The sequence below is a fragment of the Panthera uncia genome (genome assembly GCF_023721935.1).
Source record: "Panthera uncia isolate 11264 chromosome B3 unlocalized genomic scaffold, Puncia_PCG_1.0 HiC_scaffold_1, whole genome shotgun sequence".
Taxonomy (NCBI): domain Eukaryota; kingdom Metazoa; phylum Chordata; class Mammalia; order Carnivora; family Felidae; genus Panthera; species Panthera uncia.
This window is the reverse complement of record NW_026057582.1, coordinates 116,526,611-116,546,707: the sequence shown is the minus strand read 5'-3', so window position 1 is coordinate 116,546,707 and position 20,097 is coordinate 116,526,611. Positions and strand designations below refer to the sequence as shown.

The window sequence follows — 20,097 nt, the reverse complement described above, 5'->3', positions numbered from 1 at the left end:
GGCCTCAAAAAGGAAGGAAATTCTGCAATGCTACAATATAGATGAAGCTTGAGGAATCATGCCAAGTGAAATAAGCCAATCACAAAAAGAGAAATACCATATTATTCCACTTATATATTGTATCTAGGGGAATTAAATTCACAGAGATAGAAAATAGAATGGTAGTTGCCAGTGACTGAGGGGAAAAGGGAATAGGGAGTTGTTTAATGGGTACAGAGTTTCAGTTTCACAAAATAAAAAGACGATAGTGGTGATGGCTATATAACAATGTGAATGCATTTAATACCAGTAAACTACACACTTAAAAATGGTTACAGTGGTAAAACTTCTGTTATGGGTACTCCCTTTCTTGCTTTTATTCCTGCTCTTGTGTTTTAAATTCACCAATAAAGAGAGAACCCATATAACCCTAAACACCCTACCCTTGACCCTAGCAAAGGCAGAGCCCCAGGTCCACACTTCCTCCCTCTCTGTCTACCTACAACCTTGCTTTTTGGCTCCAGGCATGCAGCATACCCTCCAGGATTTGTAAGGAATAAACCTTGCTTTTTCAAAGTTCCCCGAAGGTTGTTGCGGAGGTATGTCTTTCAGGACCAGTCTCAATACTGGCTGCAGTCAGGGAAATGTCTGTGGGGGCTGCCACAAGTAATATGGAGCCATGTGAGTGCCTCAAGACAGTCTGACACAAAGCAGCATATTAACACAAGAAAAAAGAGGAAAAAACTTTTAAAAATGGGAACAAGGATCATAAAGGTAGAGATATAAGATGAGGACACCTTAAAAACAAGAATGAGGGATGCCAAAGCTTGGCATGCAGGTCACCTGTTGGGACCTAGCACTCCCACCCCAGGATTCCCCCTGACCTTACTTGAGACTGCATGCCCCCTAGTGGTCCTGGTGAGCAGGTGCATCTCCAGCCTTGCACACCCAGCTCCCAACTATGGCCACTCAATCTACAGAAAGTCCACATCTTTCCCAGACCTTCCTTAAACCTGAGTTCCCAGCACAGCTCTTCCTCATTCTGCACAGCCTCATACCCTGAAACTTTTCTGCGATAATTCAGAAGCGTCCCTCCAGGGGCACCTGGGTGGCTTAGTCAGTTAAGCATCAGACTCTTGATTTCAGCTCAGGTCATGATCTCATAGTTCATGGGATTGAGCCCCACATTGGGCCCTGCACTGATACATGGAGCCTTCTTGGGATTCTCTCTCCCTCTCTGCCCCTCCCCCTTCTCACTCTCTCTGTGTAATAATACATAAAATAAATAAAGATTAAAAAAAGAAAAGAGGTATCCCTCCAGTTACCCCAGAAGGTCCTCCTGGCACAGGATCCTCAGAGTCTCATCCCTGGCTCCTAATTTCCATGGCCTTGGTCCCTAGAGGGGTGGGTAAGATCAGATGCTGCCGGCATCTCTCTATTCATGCCCTGCCCTAGGTGGCTGTGTTTTTCCCCTTGGGACCTCCAACAAACCCCAAGGGTGAATGGGATTTCAAAGCCTTTTACAACAATTGAATTACTATTCAACAAATAGTACAGCAATAGGCAACAAACTTGTATATTTAGGAGCTTCAGGCACGCTCTCTAAACCCACCCCTGCCAGTACCCAAAAGTGTTAGGGAGTGCTCAGCCAGGAAGGTGAGGAGCCAATAGCTCCTCTCTCCCATGAGGCCAGTAAACTATGCCCTTGGGAAGCTGAACAGGACCCAGGTGAGGCGCAGGATAAAGGAGTCCACCCAATATGCAGGCCCACCCTCTGCAGTCCCCCCAGAATCACAGCTGGGGAACAGGTTTTTCCACCTGCCCTTATTGCTTAGTGTGGTCTAGCTGAGTCCTGAGGGTTGATGGCCAGGGGCATGAACAAGTTCACCAGCCCTTACATACAGTCCAGGCTCAGGCAGGTACCAGAGCCTCAGGAAGGCTCCCAAGGGCCATGTGTATGAGGGGCTTGGTGAGGAGGAGTTGAATACCCAGCCAGGACACAGGCACTCAGGACAGTGGGGAAGTGTGGTCACCCTCTAACAAGAATGAAAAGTCCTGGATTCACCCCTTAGGAGCAACATCAAACACACAAGCCCAGGACAAAAGGGGCCCAGTTTCTTGACTGCCCAAGTGATGTGGACACAGAGCACCAGTTCCCACCATTGACAGGACTCAGGCAGAGCATGCAACACTTCAGAAGTGAATGAGACTTAGAGATGACCTAGACCCCATGGGCAGGTGAAACAGAGTGGCAAAGGTGAGGGAGATGAAGGGCCCTACCACTGGACCCTTGGCCATGATGAGAGGAGAAAGCACAGGAATGCCACTCACTGCACAATGAGTGAGTATTCCTTGAAAACAGGGGAACAGTTCAGAGTCAAACATTCTTAGAGAGACAAGAAAGGAGGACACTGACCTCTATGCCCCCAAAATGGCAATGAATAGCACCCCTCTTACAGGACAGTGGGACTAGAAGAGGTAATAAATGTCATATGCCAAAGCCTAGCCTAGCCCGGGCAGGTGTTCAGCAGAGTCTGGCCTGTGGTGACAAACCCCTGGGCCAGCATCTGAGGACAACTCTATTGGTACTGGATGAAAAGACACATTCCTATAAGGTGAAGATAAAACGCCATGATGGCTGCCCTCCACCAGGAAAGGGAAACATGCAGGATGTTAGAAGATCACATATCTGTACAAAATGCACCTCCTTGTTTAGAAGTTGAAAAAACTGACCTCTCTGAGGATGTGTGAAAGGCTACATGAAAGGTCCATTTGAGCCCAGGTTCCTTCCTGTTCCCACAGAGTGCAGGAGAGCAGAGGTGAAAGGCTGGTCCCCAGGGAACCCTGAGGACACTGTTTCCAGGGTGACAAGGGCAGTAGAGACTGTCCTTGGGTGACATAGGACTAGGGCAGTAGAGAGACACAGTCAATCTGCATTTGGAGAATATTCAGGAAGCTCCAGAGACGGTGGGATCAGGTCCAGAAGCCTTTTTTGTAGGTCGGGTCAGGAACCAAGTGACATTTCTCAGTGGAAGTCCTCCTGACCCAGGAGTCATTTCCTGCTTATACACTAGAAATGATGCTAAAACCACTAATTTGATTCCTTAAGTTAACAGAAAAGTACAAAATTGAATTGTCCAAATTTACACAGCCTTAATTTTTGTGAGTAGAGACAGGAGCAAGCTTAAAGGCCAGCACTGGTTTCCATCCTCTATTGATGGCATTTCCCCTCACAAACCTCCACTAAAGCCACTCAGCAAATCACAGCCAGGGAGCAGCAATCTTGCTATGCTTGTTGCCATCACAGACATCCCTGGGTACTTCACACATGATCCCCACATGTGTAATTGATAGCACAAAAAAAGACAGGTCAAGTCCAGATAGCCCCTGGGTGATGGGGCAGCCCTGCCACAAAGAGGAGGGTGGGAGCTGTGGTTGATAAGCTCAGAGTTGGAGGCGTAACCCCAACTCTTCAGAGTCCAACCCCTCAATAGAGTCAGAGAAATGACAAGATTCACCAGCTTCATCCACAGGATCAGAAGACACTTTTGTGCACATAACTGAGACACAGAGTTGAGAGTGTTCAAGAGTGGCAGTCCAAATTCACTCTCTGCAATAGGAGGTAGGGCCATTTTCTAGAAGAGAGGAAGACTGGAAACAGTGGGGAAGTTGTAGGATAGCTTCCATGGGCCATAAAATTGAGAGTACAGAATCAACTCATGAAAAAAGGGTTCCTCCTAGAAACTCTGTGAGGTGGAATCTTGCAAGGATAAGGACTTTGTAGTGGCCATTCTCTGCCAGTGCACTCAGCACCCTGAGAGTCAGAGTGGGAGAACCAAAGCTTAGATACAGCTGGGTGAGAAGGCACAAGGTGCCAAGAGAGACAAAGTGACACAGTCACTGGAAACATGCTGGAAGAGGAGAAAAACACACCCTGGGGGCCAGTAGGAAGAAGAAGTGTGTGCATGAGAGAAGGCTGAGAAACTTAATGAGCTCAAGGAAATGTTGGGAATAAAGGATAAGAAAGCCAGAAGGGCAAGATACAAAACTGCTCTGGAGCAGACATGGGCAAAGACAGTCATGACTGTGAGCCAGTGACACTGAATGTAGAGAAATGTCATCAAGTGCAAGGAAGTTGAGGGAACTTCAGAGTTGGAATTGCCCATGAAAGAGTGCCTTATAAGAATGACTGTTAATGGAGAAAAAAGGAAAACAAAGACTCGAGTGTCAAAATCCTCACAGGTATGCAGTGAGTGAGCAGAACACCAATGATGCCAGCAAAGAAGAAGATGCTAATGAGCACTTAGATAATCCAGTACCACCATAGTAAAGTTAATTCAAACAAGAAACATCAAAAGACACTAAAACTATTGAGTAAAAAAAATCAGATGAGGAATGAGATATTGACATTTCCACAAAATATTAATTACAGAAGAGAAAAGAGCAACTTCACAGTGAGGAAGACTAGTGAACATCACCTTAACTAAGTGATCAAAGTGTACAGCAAAAGTAATGGGACAAAATGAAATCAAGCACCACCTAACAGGATGAAATGAAAAGGGCACAGCATTGCTTCTCTGATGTGGCTGCTAAAAATGCATAACCTGAATCCAATCAGAAGGACATATCAGGAAAATGAAAATGAGGGAACCTTTTATAAAATAACTATACCCTAATCTTCAAAAGATTCAACATCATGAAAGTCAAGAGGAGATTCAAAAAAGTGTCCCAGACTGAAGGAGATAAAAAAAAATCACAATAAAATGCAATATGTGCTTCTGAATTGGGTTCTTTGCTATAAAGGAAGGTCACTATTCCTAAAGATGGCAAAACTTGACTGGAGTTTTTAGATGAAGAGTATATGGGAGTTTCTCAAAATACACTGTAACTTTTCTATAAGATTATTTCAAAATAAAATAATAATTTGTGAAAGTCTAGAAATAAGCCTAAAATGAGCAAAATAATAAGCTAATACTACTGATCAATCTAAATAACTAATGAGATTGAATGATATTCTACATAAAACTATGTGAAAAGGAGACTAATTTTTAAAGACTTCCCAATGTTTTTTGATTCCCAGTAATAGTCTTTTGCAGATTATCCATCATATTAACCCAAAGGAGGGAAGGGCAAATGCCAGCTGAGAAGGAAGAATATTTGAGCATTGTTGGAATAGCCACAATATCACTTCCACGTGTAAGTAATTAATTAACTCATGTTCTATAAGTTGGCCCCTAGTGCCTTTTTATAAATGGAAGAATGGGATGCTAGTTTAGTAGTTGCTCAGTCTCCTATTTTAAACAGACTATTTTTAATGCATATATTAATTCAATTGAAGTTTCAAATTCCACAGACATGTCCCTCATCACAACTGTGCTGCTTCCACCAAGCCCTAAGGACATTATGCAAGCTTCTACCACTGTCATTGTTATCTCTCCTTCAAAATCCTTATACTTTGTCTCTGTCAGACTCCCCAGGAGTGCTGGAAAGTGGGAGTTGTAGGTCCTCAGCATGTCTGCCCAGAATTGAAGACCAGGGATCTGTCATAGACCACTGATGTGGGCACTTCCTCAAGCAATGCTGACATACCCCTCAGTGGAGCACTGCAAGCAGTGATGTGCCCAGCCAGACCAGCACTTCCCTGCCAACCTCACAAAGCTATCACCCTGATATTGTTGATTTTTTTTAATCCTAGCTTGAAATACAAAAGTGAGCTATGACTGGCTTGTTCTAAGACAAATCCAAACTTCCTGTACCCTTGCAGGGACAGAAATGTACTTCCACTTAGTATCTCAGAAATATTATCTTTATGAGATTTTCTTTCAAATAAAATCAATAGGATGTAACAGCTGGAATGGCAGAATAAGAACCAGTAAAAATTTTCACCACAAAAGCAACAAAAACACAGATAAAAATTGCCAGAATAATACTTTCAGGGGGGGCTAAATATTTTTTCTCTCTTTTTTTAGCATAATTGACATGCACTATTATATTAGTTTCAGGTGTACAACATTAGTGATTCAACAAGCTTATACATTATGCTATGTTCATCACAAGCATAGTACCATCTGTTACCATACAATGATATGACAATATCACTGACTATATTCCTTATGCTGTCCCTTTTACTCCCATGACTTATTCATTCCATAACTAGAAGCCTGTAATTCCCACTGTACCCATTTTTCCCTTCCTCCACTCCCTTCCCCTCTGACAACTATCAGTTTGTTACAGGTATGACTCTGCTTTTTGTTTGTTTATTCATTTGTTGTTTTTTTAAATTTCATATATGAGTGAAATTATATAAGATTTCTCTTGCTCAGTCTAATTTATTTCACATAGCATAATACCCTCTAGGTCCATCCAGGTTGTCATAAATGACACAATCTCAATTTTTGGAGGGATATGAGTGTGTGTGTGTGTGTGTGTGTGTGTGTGTGTGTATGTGTGTGTGTATATATATACACATTCTTTCTTGTGGATGTATATATATGTATATATGGATGTGTATATATAGAGAGATGTGTATAGAGATATAGACATATAGATATAGATGATATAGATAGATATAGATATAGATATAGATATAGATATAGATATAGATATAGATATATAGACATCTTCCTTATCCATTCACCTATCAATGGACATTTAGATTGCTTCCATATATTGGCTATTGCAAATAATGTTGCAATAAACATAGGATACATATATATTTTTCAATTAGTATTTCTGTTTTCTTTGAGTAAATACCCAGTAGTGGAATTATGGAACCATATGGTATTTCTATTTTTAATTTTCTGAGGAACCTCCATACTGTTTTTGACAGTTGTTCCCACCAACAGTGTACAAGGGTTTCTTTCTCTCACACCCTCCCCAAATCTGGGGGATAGGCTTAGGAATCCCTCAGGCTTACACCAATAGGTTAACAAGGCATAAAGAAATACAAAACCATAGAATGCTCACACCTGAGTTTGGGTAAACCAGATTGGCACTCCAAGAATATGGGCGTGCAAAGGCACCCCAAGAATAGGGAGGTGAAAAGGCACCAGGAATAGGGAGGTTCAAAGACACACCAAAATAGAAAGGGGGTGCAGAGCCCCCAGAAGAGAGAGGGAGGGGCAAAGGCCCAAAATAGAAATGGGCACAAAGGCTCCCAATACAAAGGTATATGAGGTAAACAAGACTAGGCATGCAGGGCAAAAATGCCCCCAATTTACTACTATAGCAGAAAAGCTGCTTTGACAGAAGAAAAGGGCCAAGGTAGGTAAATTGGTGAATTGGACTATAGACCGCTTCGCAAAGCAGCCAGAGTGGAGATGGTTAACAAAAGAAAAGATGCCTTATTAACCCTGAGGTTATTTCCCCTATCTGTCTCATCCCCTAGGCTAGCTAAGATAAACAGAGGCGCTGCCTCATGTCCGCAATAAACAACCTCCTCCCGACTGCCCAGTGCCCGGATTTTGTTTTGTATTAACCCAAACCCCTAATCCGAATATCTTCAAGACCCCCTTTCCCTCACATCCACAGTTAATGTTCACAGATTCATTGTCTCTTTGTGCACATCCATCACCATGTTTGTAAGCCTTCTGATCCTAATAAAAATGGGGCAAGGACCTTTATTCAGGGTTCTTGTCTTTTCCCGGACATTAGCCATCTCTTGTTTTTCATCCTGCATCCTGCTCTCTTGCTACACAAGAGAGAAGTTTAGACCCAGAGTCTACAACACCCAACACTTGCTATTTAGTGTCTTTTTGATACCCATTCTGACAGGTTTCAGGTGATATCTCATTGTGGTTTTGATTTGCATTTCCCTGATGATTAGTGATGTTGAGCATCCTTTCATGTGTCTATTGGTGATCTGTATGTCTTCTTTGGGAAAATGTCTACTCAGGTCCTCTGCCCATTTTTTAATTGAGTTGTTTGCAGTTTTTTGGTGTTGAGTTTCTTAAGTTATTTATATATTTTGGATATTAACTCCTTATGGATATATCATTTGCAAATATCTTCTCTCATTCAGTAGGTTGCTTTTTTTGTTATTGATAATTTGGCAGAGTTCTAGAGTTGGCTCTTTTATATGCTAGTTGTATTGTGGATTTTGAAAAGTTCCAACACATTTTGGGAATCCAGAAGCCACATGCATGTGCATAGTCTGGGCCTGGGCTTCCAGGGCTAAGCACAGGCCCAGGAAATACCTGAGAAGGCCCTAATGTGTCATGTCTGGCTGACCTTGAGACTTTGCACAAGCAAGAAATGAAGAATAAGGCAGAGTGCCTGACTGAATGTTAAAGGTTTATCCCAACATGCACATATAGCCCCTGGGCAAAAAGGGAGATTTAGGAGTTCTAGACATTTAAGAATATCTCTGTTAAGCACCTGGGTGGCTCAGTCGGTTAAGCATCCAACTTTGGCATAGGTCATGAGCTCACGTTTCATGAGTTCACAACTTGCTTTGGGTGAGCTCAAGTCCTGCTTCAGGTGAGCATGAACCCTGCTCTGGGCTCCATTCTCTCAATCTCTCTCTCTCCCTCTCTCTCTCTCTCTCTCTCTGTCTCTCCCACCATCTCTCCCTTTCTCTCTACACCTTGTGGGATTTTCTCTCTCTGTCTCTCGCTCTCTCTCTCTGCCTCTCTCTCTCGCTCTCTCTCTAAATATATAAAATAAAATTTAAAAAAATCTTTGTCATCAAATCACTATGCTAAGAGAATTCCATGGCAACACACAATAAATAATACAGACTTAACAAAATTCACTCAGGAAAGTCACTAAAGAACAGCAACAACAACAAACCATAGGAAAGGGGAAGAATTTCTCCCTTAGGAAAGAACCTTAGGAAGAAACTGATTTCCAGAATTTCCACTCTATATCATTTAAAACTTCCAATTTCAACAAAAACTTATGATACATACAAAGGCATGTATGGCGCATACACAAGGAGCATGGTTAATAGGCACCCTCCCTGAAAAAGGTCAGACATTGGACTTCCTAAACAAAAACTTTAAATCAGTGATTTTAAACATGTTCAAAAAACCAAAGGAACCCATATTTAAAGAACTATATGCAAGAATGAGACTAGTGTGTCATAAAATAGAGAATATCAGTAAAGAAAAAGTATTAAAAAGAACAAATAGAAGTTCTATAATTGTAAAGTATAAGTGAAATAAAAATCTCAATATGGTGGCTCAACAGTATGTTCAGAAAGAAATCCCTTCAACTAATAATTCCACAGACTGTAAAATGACTCTTCAAAATAAAGGAGAGAGGAAAATGGAAACCTGGGAAGTTCTAAGCCCTCTTTCCCTCACAGAAACTGAAAGAAGGAAGGAAGGAAGGAAGGAAGGAAGGAAGGAAGGAAGGAAAGGAAAGGAAGGAAGGAAGGAAAGGAAGGAAGGAAGGAAGGAAGGAAGGGGAAGAGGAGGAGAGAGGAAAGAAGTAAGGAAGGACCAGAAGTTTTTTGAACCAACTTTGTAGGAGCTCTGGAAAACAGTCAAAGGTTTACAGCAATCAACCAAAAGCCCAAACATTAACAAGCCATCTTCAAAAGGGTAGGAAAGTTTGGAGGCATTTCACTTGCCTTTGACCCACACACTCCCTGATGTGGAAGTTATCTGACTCTTGAACAGGTGGAAGTCTGGTTCTCAGTTCATCCCAAACTTTTAAAGTAGAAAAGGCAAAAAAGACTTCATTTGAAATGTATTGAGCATCTCTATCCTAAGCTGTCTGGGGGCTACGTGAAAGATTCCTACATGATGAAATGTGCTTATCTCTGTTTCACATAACTCAGTGCAGGTGGGAAAATCAGCAGTCATCTGCTAACAAAACCTTCAAGGTGGACTACAAACCCACAAACATCTGGGGCAAAATATTATAGGTGGAGATATACAATAGATCATCTAAGGCCATAGAAGAAACTGGGGTAAGAATCTTTGAGAAATTAGGACATTCAAAAGCAGCCACGAATACAAGGGAATCTAAAAGGCCACACACATACTCAGGCCAGACAAATGACCAGAAAATTCCTGAGAAAAACTTAAACTTTACCTCAAGTTGATCCCTAACTCAGAGGAAGTCTAGCTCAGTGGAAAGAAAGAGAAGGACTGAAGATTGAATCCAATCACCAACTGTCAATGATTTAATCAATGGTGCCTACATAATCTCTGTTTTAAAAAAAATGGGGGGGAGGAGCTAAGATGGTAGAACATCATGAAGTTTTTTGTGTGTCTCACGTCCATGAAATACAGCCAGACCAGCACTAAACCATCCTGCACACCTAGAAAACTGATCTGAAGATTAACACAACAATCTGCTCCACCTGAACCACAGAAATCAGCAGGTATGTGGCACAGAGAGGTGAACTGGGGGAAAGAGAAGCCATGGAGGGCAGGGAGCCACTTTTGCATGCAGAGAGAGGACAGAGAGGGGGGGGGGGATATGGGAAAAGTGCTTCCCACCAAATGCAGCTGGAGAAAAAGTGGAAAAGTGGAAGTAGCCACAAGACTGAACTAAAAAGGGAGAAAGGAGAAAGGAGAGGGTTTAAATTCCATTCAGACTATGAACAGGGGAAGCTCAAAGTCTGAAACTCCACAGCTCAATACCTGGCAGTGCTCTGGTGGAAGGGCAAATCCCCAGGAGCAGAGTGGAGTCCGGGTTCTTCAGACCACATGGGGAGAGGCGGTTCCCCTCCTAGAAGGACACCTGATGGAGGCTGTGTGGGTCCTCCAAAGGCAAGGCTCCAGTGGACCTGGGAGAACAACCACATTCGCTGGTGCTGGAACAATGTCATTAGGGTGAAGCCTGGTGCCAGATGTGTGCTGTGATTTTCCATAATAACTGAAAGGCTGCTGCTACACTATCTCAAGAACTTTTTCTGGGGCGGGCTGGCAACCGGCCACAGTCTCTGGGCATCAGCAGCAACCCAGTCCCACAAACGTTCCTGGGGACGACCAGCACCTGGCCATTGCTCGGTGAGACCCTTCTGCAGAAGGGCAGAACCAGTCAAAGCCACAGTCCATCAAAAGTAAGGGGTCGGGAGAAACAACTGCATCTGAGACAAAACTCAGGAGAGAGGTGCTGTCTGGGACTTGGTCACAGACTGTGTAAAAGCAGGGAGTGGATGGAAGCTGAAGATAAAGGACAGGTGCATGATTGCTGATCAGGGAGAACAGATACTAGAGACTGAGTAGCTGGATGAGGCCATATTCACTGCTCCCACGCATGCACATACACACCTACAAGCACCACAACAATCCACCCCAGTAAGCTAAGCAGTGCCATCTAGTGGAGAACAGAGCCATTACACTAAGCCCCGCCTAACTGGGCCAACCTCGCTCTTCAGGAGCACCAGTCTCTCCACCTGCTTAGTTTATGGACTATAAAAGCGATTCATAGTTTGACTTCTAGGGGAAAACGAAGTAATTTTAATCGTATTTCAGTCTGTTTGCTGGTCCATCTATTCAATTTCTTTCTTTTTTTGTTTCTTTTTTCTATTTTCTCTTTTTCGTTTCTTTTCTTTTCCTTGAATAAAGAGAAAAAATTCATTTTTATTTTCAATTTTTTTAATGTTTCCTTTAATATTTTCTACAATATTTTTCACTTTTGTGTAAATTTTTTCAAATTCTATTTTAATTACATAATTTCACTTTAGTCTACATCAGTGTATTCATTTTTTCACATTGTTAACTAATTTCCTTCTTTTTCTTTCACCTTTTTTCACTAATCTGTCAAGCCCCTTTCAACACCCAGACCAAAACACACCTAGAATCTAGCATCATTTATTCAATTTTGTGTGTGTGTTTGTTTGTAATTTTTTTAATTTTAATATTTTTTCATTTTATTTTTTTAATTTTTTTTTACCCCATTAATTCCTTTTCTCCCTTCAAAATGACGAAATGAAGGAATTCACCCTAAAAGAAAGAACAGAAAGAAACGACAGCCAGGGACTCAACAAACACAGATACAAGCAAGTTGTCTGAACCAGAATTTAGAATCATGATAATAAGAATGCTAGCTGGAGTCAAAATATATTAAAATCCCTTTCTGCAGACATAAAAGAAGTAAAAGCTAGTCAGGATGACATAAAATATGCTGTAACTGAGCTGCAATATAGAATGGATGCCACAGCAGCAAGGATAGATGAGGCAGAACAGATAATCAGCGATATAGAGGACAAACATATGGAGAATAATGCAGAAAAAAAGAGGGTGATTAAGGCAAAATAGCACAATTTAAGAATTAGAGAAATCAGTGACTCATTAAAAAGGAACAACATCAGAACCATAGGTGTCCTAGAAAAGGTAGAGAGAGAAGTGGGGATAGAAGGGTTACAGGAGCAAATCATACCAGAAAACTTTCCTAACCTGGGTAAAGACACAGACACCAAATCCAGGAAGCACAGAGGACTCCCATTATATTCAACAAAAACCGACCATCAACAAGGCATATCATACTCATATTCACAAAATACTCAGGCAAGGAGAGAATCTTGGAAGAAGCAAAGGAAAAAAAGTCCTTAACCTACAAGGGAAGACAGATTAGGTTTGCAGCAGGCATATCCACAGAAACTTGGCAGGCCAGAAAGGAGTGGCAGGATATATTCAATGTGCTGAATTGGAAAAATATGCAGCCAAGAATTCTGTATCCAACAAGGCTGTCATTCAAAATAGAAGGAGAGATAAAAAGTTTCCCAGACAAAAATTAAAGGAGTGTGTGACCACTAAACCAGCCCTGCAAGAAATTTTAAGGGGGACTCTCTGAGAGGAGAAAAGATGAAAAAATGCAAACATACATACATACATACATACACACATACATAAATAAATACCAAAAGCAACAAAACTTAGAAAGGACCAGAACACCACCAGAAACTTCAACTGTACAAGCAACATAAGGGCAATAAATTCGTATCTTTCAGTACTCACTCTAAACATCAATAGACTCAATGCTCCAATCAAAAGACATAGGGTAACAGAATGGATAAGAAAACAAGATCCACCTATATGCTATTTACAAGATACCTAAAGGTGTCTTTAGGTCTTTAGACCTAAAGACACCTTCAGATTGAAAGTACAGGGATGGAGAACCATCTATCATGCTAATGGTAAACAAAAGAAAGCCAGAGTAGCCATACTTACATCACAAAGTCTAGACTTTAAAATAAAGACTGTATCAAGAGATGCAGAAGGGCATTATATCATAATCAAGGGGTCTATCCACCAAGAAGACCTAACAATTTTAAACACTTAAGCGCCAAATGTGAAAGCACCCAAATGTATAAATCAATTAATCACAAACATAAAGAATCTCATTGATAGTAATACTATAATAGTAGGGAACTTCAACACCCCACTCACAGCAATGGACAGATCATCTAGTCAAAAAAATCAACAAGGAAACAATGGCTTTGAATGACACACTGGACCAGATGGACTTAACAGATATATTCAGAATATTTCATCCCAAAGCACCAGAATATACATTCTTCTCCAGTGCACATGGAACATTCTCCAGAACAGACCAAATACCAGGACACAAATCAGCGCTCAACAAATACAAAAACATTGAGATCATACCGTGCGTATTTTCAGACTACAAAGCTATGAAACTCAAAACCAACCACAAGAAAAAATTTGAAACGGTAACAAATACTTGGAGTCGAAACCACATCCTACTAAAGAATGAATGGGCTAACCAAGAAGTTAAAGAGGAAATTAAAAAGTTCATGGAAGCCAATGAAAATGACAACACCACAACTCAAAACCTCTGGGACACAGCAAAGGCAGTCATAAGAGGAAAGTATATAGCAATCCAGGCCTTCCTAAAGAAGGATGGAAGATCTCAGATACACAACATAACCCTACGCCTTAAAGAGCTGGAAAAAGAACAGCAAATAAAACACAAAACCAGCAGAAGACAGGAAATAATAAAGATTAGAGCAGAAATTAATGCTATCGAAACAAAACAAACAGTAGAACAGATCAATGAAACCAGAAGCTGGTTCTTTGAAAGAATAACAAAATTGATAAACCACTAGCCAGTTTGATCAAAAAGAAAAAGGAAAGGACCTAAATAAATAAAATCAAGAATGAAAGAGGAGAGATCAAAATCAACACAGCAGAAATAAAAACAACAATAAGAACAGAGAAAGACAGATACCATATGGTTTCACTCTTATGTGGATCCTGAGAAACGTAACAGAAACCCATGGGGGAGGGGAAGGAAAAAAAAAAAAAGAGGTTAGAGTGGGAGAGAGCCAAAGCATAAGAGACTGTTAAAAACTGAGAACAAACTGAGGGTTGATGGGGGGTGGGAGGGAGGGGAGGGTGGGTAATGCGTATTGAGGAGGGCACCTTTTGGGATGAGCACTGGGTGTTGTATGGAAACCAATTTGACAATAAATTTCATGAAAAAAAAAAAGAAGCACAGTGAGGCTGAAGACAGGACATAGCTGGAGTAAGTGAATGAAGCAGAAAGCACAGTGCCCGCAGTCATTACCTGCTAGAACAGTAATTTCAACTCTGGTTGCATATTGGAAACACCTGGGCAGCTATAAAAAGTGGTCAGGTGTCTGTGGCCCACTCTGAGTCAATTAAATTAGAATTTCAGAGGGTGGAGCCTAGGCACTGGTATTTAGTGAGCCTGTGGCTCTAGTGTGCAACCAGAGTCGAGAATGCTGCACTGAGGGTATTGCGTAGGTGATTCCGGAAGTGCGGAATGCAGATGACAGTGCATGGCTGGGGCAGGATGAGCTGGATGCTGAAAGTCATGAGGACAGGCTCTGAGTGGCTCGGTGTTGGATGGGCGTCCATTCTGGTCCAGAGTAGCACAGGGGTGCAGTGGAAGAGTGAGAGCTAGATGCCAAAGTATTTGCAGGATGAGAGGAAGCATCTAGAGGCTGGGAGATGACAGAGGAGTACAGGCTTTTACAAAAACATAGATAAAATATGGCCTGGAAACAACAGTGACTGTGGAGGACGGCACTGACTCTGAAGCATCCCGAGGTACATGGGAGATGGGGAAAAGGGCAGCCTCCACTGAGGTTGGCAGCAGGAAACACAGTCACAGAGCAGATGGAGGGCCTCCTCAAGGTCAATATGTGTGGGAACCATTCTGAAAATATCAACCCATTGTGTAAAATTGTACACGACCATACTATGCAACCAATTCCATTTTGCACTAGCCCTTGGCAGATAAACAGCTGAGTGCCCAGTTTAGGTCTCACCTGTATGAAATGCAAAGATCTTCCCAGGTTTGGAGCCCTCATTTCACCCCTGGCTACCATCATGCTCTGTTTGCCTCAAATCCATTGCTGTTTTTGAAGTTTATTCTATCTGGGATTATCTGCAACTTTGTAAGCCACCTGAAACATGTGTTTGGCATGGGGTGGATTATAAATAAACTCATACTAAAGGGTAAAAAAAAAAAAACAATAAGAGAACATTATAAGCAATTATATGCCAATAAAATGGGCAATCTGGAAAAAAATGGACAAATTCCAGAAACATATACACCACCAAAACTGAAACCAAGGAAGAAATAGAAAATTTGAACAGACCCATAACCAGTAAAGAAATTGAATTAGTAGTCAAAAATCTGCCAAAAACCAAGAGTCCAGAGCCAGATGGCTTTCCAGGGGAATTCAACCAAACATTTAAGGAAGAGTTAACACCTATTCTCTTGAAGCTGTTCCAAAAAGTAGAAATGGAAGGAAAACTTCCAAACTCTTTCTATGAAGCCAGCATTACCCTGATTCCAAAACCAGACAGAGACCCCCCACTAAAAAGGAGAACTACAGACCAATTTCCATGATGAACCTGGATGCAAAAATCCTCCACAAGATATTAGCCAATCAGATCCAACAATACCTTAAAAAAATTATTCACCACCACCAAGTGGGATTTATACCTGGGATGCAGGTCTGGTTCAATATCCACAAAACAATTAAGGTGATTCATCACATCAATAAAAGAAAGGACAAGAACCATATGATCCTCTCAATAGATGCAGAAAAAGTATTTGACAAAATACACCATCCTTTCTTGATTAAAAACCCTCAAGAAAGCAGGGATAGAAGGATCATACCTCAAGATCATAAAAGCCACATAAAAACGACCCAACGCTAATATCATCCTCAGTGGGGAAAAACTGAGAGTTTTCCCCCTAAGGTCAGGAACAAGACAGGGATGTCCACTCTCGCCACTGTTATTCAACATAGTACTGGAAGTCTTAGCCTCTGCAATTAGACAACACAAAGAAATAAAAGGCATCCAAATCGGCCAGGAGGAGGTCAAACTTTCACTCTTTGCAGATGACATGATACTCTATATGGAAAACCCCAAAGATGCCACCACAAAACTGCTAGAACTGATTCATGAATTCATCAAAGTTGCAGGACATAAAATCAATGCACAGAAATCGGTTGCATTCCTATTCACTGACAATGAAGCAACAGAAAGAGAAATCAAGGAATCGATCCCATTTACAATTGCACCAAAACCCATAAAACACCTAGGAATAAATCTAACCAAAGAGGTGAAAAATCTATACATTGAAAACTATAGAAAGCTTATGAAAGAAATTGAAGAAGATGCAAAAAAAAAAAAAAAATGGAAAAAGATTCTATGCTCCTGGATAGGAAGAACAAATATTGTCAAAATGTCGATACTTCCCAAAGCAATCTACGTAGTCAATGCAATCTCTATCAATATGACACCAGCATTCTTCGCAGATTATTTGTTCTAACAAATAATCCTAAAATGTGTATGGAACCAGAAAAGACCCCGAATAGCCAAAGCAATCTTGAAAAAGAAAACCAAAGCAGGAGGCATCACAATCCCGGACTTCAAGCTATACTACAAAGCTGTAATCAGCAAGACAGTATGGTGCTGGCACAAGAACAGACACTCAGATCAATGGAACAGAATAGAGAACCCAGAAACGGACCCACAAACGTATGACCAACTAATCTTTGAGAAAGCAGGAAAGAATATCCAATGGAATAAAAACAGTCTCTTCAGCAGGTGGTGCTGGGAAAACTTGACAGCGACATGCAGAAGAATGAACCTGGACCACTTTCTTACACCAGACACAAAAATAAACTCAAAATGGATGAAAGACCTCAATGTAAGACAGGAAGCCATCAAAATCCTCGAGAAGAAAGCAGGCAGAAACCTCTTTGATCTTGGCCACAGCAACTTCTTACTCAACACGTCTCTGGAGGCAAGGAAAACGAAAGCGAAAATGAACTACTGGGACCTCATCAAAATAAAAATCTTCTGCACAGCGAAGGAAACAATCAGCAAAACTACAAAGCAACCGACAGAATGGGAGAAGATATTTGCAAACGACATATCAGATAAAGGGTTAGTATCCAAAATCTATAAAGAACCTATTAAACTCAACACCCAAAAACCAAAGAACCCAGTGAAGAAATCAGCAAAATACATGAATAGACACTTCTCCAAAGAAGACATCCAGATGGCTAACCGACACATGAAAAGATGCTCTACATCACTCATCATCAGGGAAATACAAATCAAAACCACAATGACATACCGCCTTACACGTGTCAGAACGGCTAACATTAACAACTCAGGCAACAACAGGTGTTGGCGAGGATGCGGAGAAGAGGATCTCCTTTGCATTGTTGGTGGGAATGCAACAGTGGTGCAGCCACTCTGGAAAACAGTATGGAGGTTCCTCAAAAAATTAAAAATAGAACTACCCTACGACCCAGCAATTCCACTACTAGGTATTTATCCAAGGGATACAGGTATGCTGTTTTGAAGGGACACATGCACCCCAATGTTTATAGCAGCACTATCAGCAACAGCCAAAGTATGGGAAGAGCCTAAAATGTCCATTGATGGATGAATGGATAAAGAAGATGTGGTATATATATATACAATGGAGTATTACTCGGCAATCAAAAAGAATGAAATCTTGCCATTTGCAACTACGTGGATGGAACTAGAGGGTATTCTGCTAAATGAAATTAGTCAGAGAAAGACGAAAATCATATGACTTCACTCATATGAGGACTTTAAGAGACAAAACAGATGAACAAGGGAAGGGAAACAAAAATAATATAAAAATAGGGAGGGGGACAAAACATCAGAGACTCTTAAATATGGAGAACAAACAGAGGGTTACTGGGGGGGTTGTGGGAGGGGAGATGGGCTAAATGGGTAAGGGGGATTAAGGAATCTACTCCTGAAATCATTGTTCACTACATGCTAACTAATGCGGATGTAAATTAAAAAACTAAAATTTAAAAAAATTTCTAAAAGACAGATAGGAAGACTTCCGAGTTGGTAAATGCATCAAGATACTGGGAAATTGGTGCATGTGGAGAGAGTATGGAAACACTATGCCACCCCTAACCCCACATCTTGCTTTATCCATATCTTCCACTTGGCCTTTCCTGAGTTGCATCCTTTACAGTAAACCAGTAAGCATAAGTAAAGTCTGTTCCTAAGTTCTAGGAGTCATTCTCGCAAATTATCAAGCCTAAGGAGGGGGTCATGAGAACCCACAATTAATAGCCAATCAGATAGAAGTGCAGGATACCTAGTACTTACAATTGGCATCTAAAGTGGGGACAGTTTTGTGGAACTGAGCCCTTAACTTGTGGGATCTAACACTAACTCCAGGTAGATAGTCACATTATCTATACCCTGCCTTGTTTCACAAAGATTTTAATAGTTTTAAGAAAACACTTACTAACCAGTTTGTACACAGGTCGTATAGCTGATTTGAGAAACTGCCCCTAGACTTGCTGGAAGTCAAAGGACAAAAGGGGTGCAACACTCTACAAACATCTGCCTGCTTCCCTTCTGTTCAGAATTAACAGAAAATGAACAGGTTGCAAGAGGACTGTTCTCAGAGAGTTAAAAAATATGAAATCCCAAATTACCTTTTCAACACAATATTAAGCAATGTATTTGTAGCTTATCCATAGCATTCTTTAGTTTCATTCTCTTCACAAACCTATAACAGTTAATAAGTTTTCAATTCTCTGAGGTAAAGAGTTGGTTTGCTTTTTTTGTTTGTTTGTTTGCATATCCAGTGATTTCCATCCTGCCTTACCTATATTAGGTTTGAAAGACCTCTGTGTTTTATTACCCACGTGAACACATCTCTTCATTTTATACTTATTTTCATGAAACAAGAATTGCAAAATGTAATGAAGCCCTTGAATAACCTTTAAAAAGAGATGCATCTGGGGCAACCAGACAACACCAGCACATCCCTGCCCAGGAAGAGTATGCTGTTTGAGGAACTCACCTAAGTGCACAAGTGAGGATGGACTACACCCTCCATACTTACACCAAGCTGATCCTTGTCCTAAGGGCTCACACCACAGGAGGACTAGCCAACAGCCATTCTCCTGGGTCTTTTGTGAGCTGCCCCTATAGGTTTCCTAGTTGCTGTTGCTCCCTCTCCTAGAAGCTCTACAGGGGAAGTTGTGGCTCATGAGTGCTCATCTCTACCATCCCTGGGACCTGTCCTCATCTATGGCTGTTGTCTCCTGGCTTCCACCTACTCTCACCTCCCTTACCCTAAACCTATGGACCATCCCTGCATCCCTGAGGTCTGGCCCTTTGCCCTGATGAAGAGGTCCCCAGACTAGCTCCCTAGATACTTCCTTCTGTTTGTCCCCCTGTTGAGGAGGGTAGAAATTTCTGGGCTCTATCCTCACCATGTGGGGACAGAAGGGTTGAGAGAGCTGCACAGAGGCCTTCTTTTGTCCCCCAAGTTTTCTCCAATCCTCAGGCAGCTGCTGGTACATCCCAACTGACCTTCCTGAGCCCTGAGCACACCCTCCTCATGCTCTCCATCCTACTGTACCTGGAATCAGGTCCCAAAGGACAAGACCTCCTGCCTGTGAAGCCCACAATGTGTGTCTCCAGGTTGCCTCCTGGTACACTGAAGGTAAAAGAATTTGTAAAAATACTCTCCTAGTCGTGCAGACTGTTACCCACTTCAATGTCTTACTCTGTAAATTAAAAGCTCATTAGCTTTTCATCCCCTTTACATACTGGTTGGGACCATCCTAATGTCCCAACCCTTCCAGTGCTTTTGACCAGTCTCTTCCTAAATGAGTTTTGTCTGTTATTGGCC

The 20,097-nt window shown here is 41.5% G+C and overlaps 1 protein-coding gene across 1 annotated transcript in view; it reads right to left on the bottom strand.

The window, feature by feature from the left end:
• Nucleotides 1-20,097, bottom strand: part of OCA2 (OCA2 melanosomal transmembrane protein) — a 481,450-nt gene that overhangs the window by 450,746 nt on the left and 10,607 nt on the right. The window lies entirely within an intron of this gene.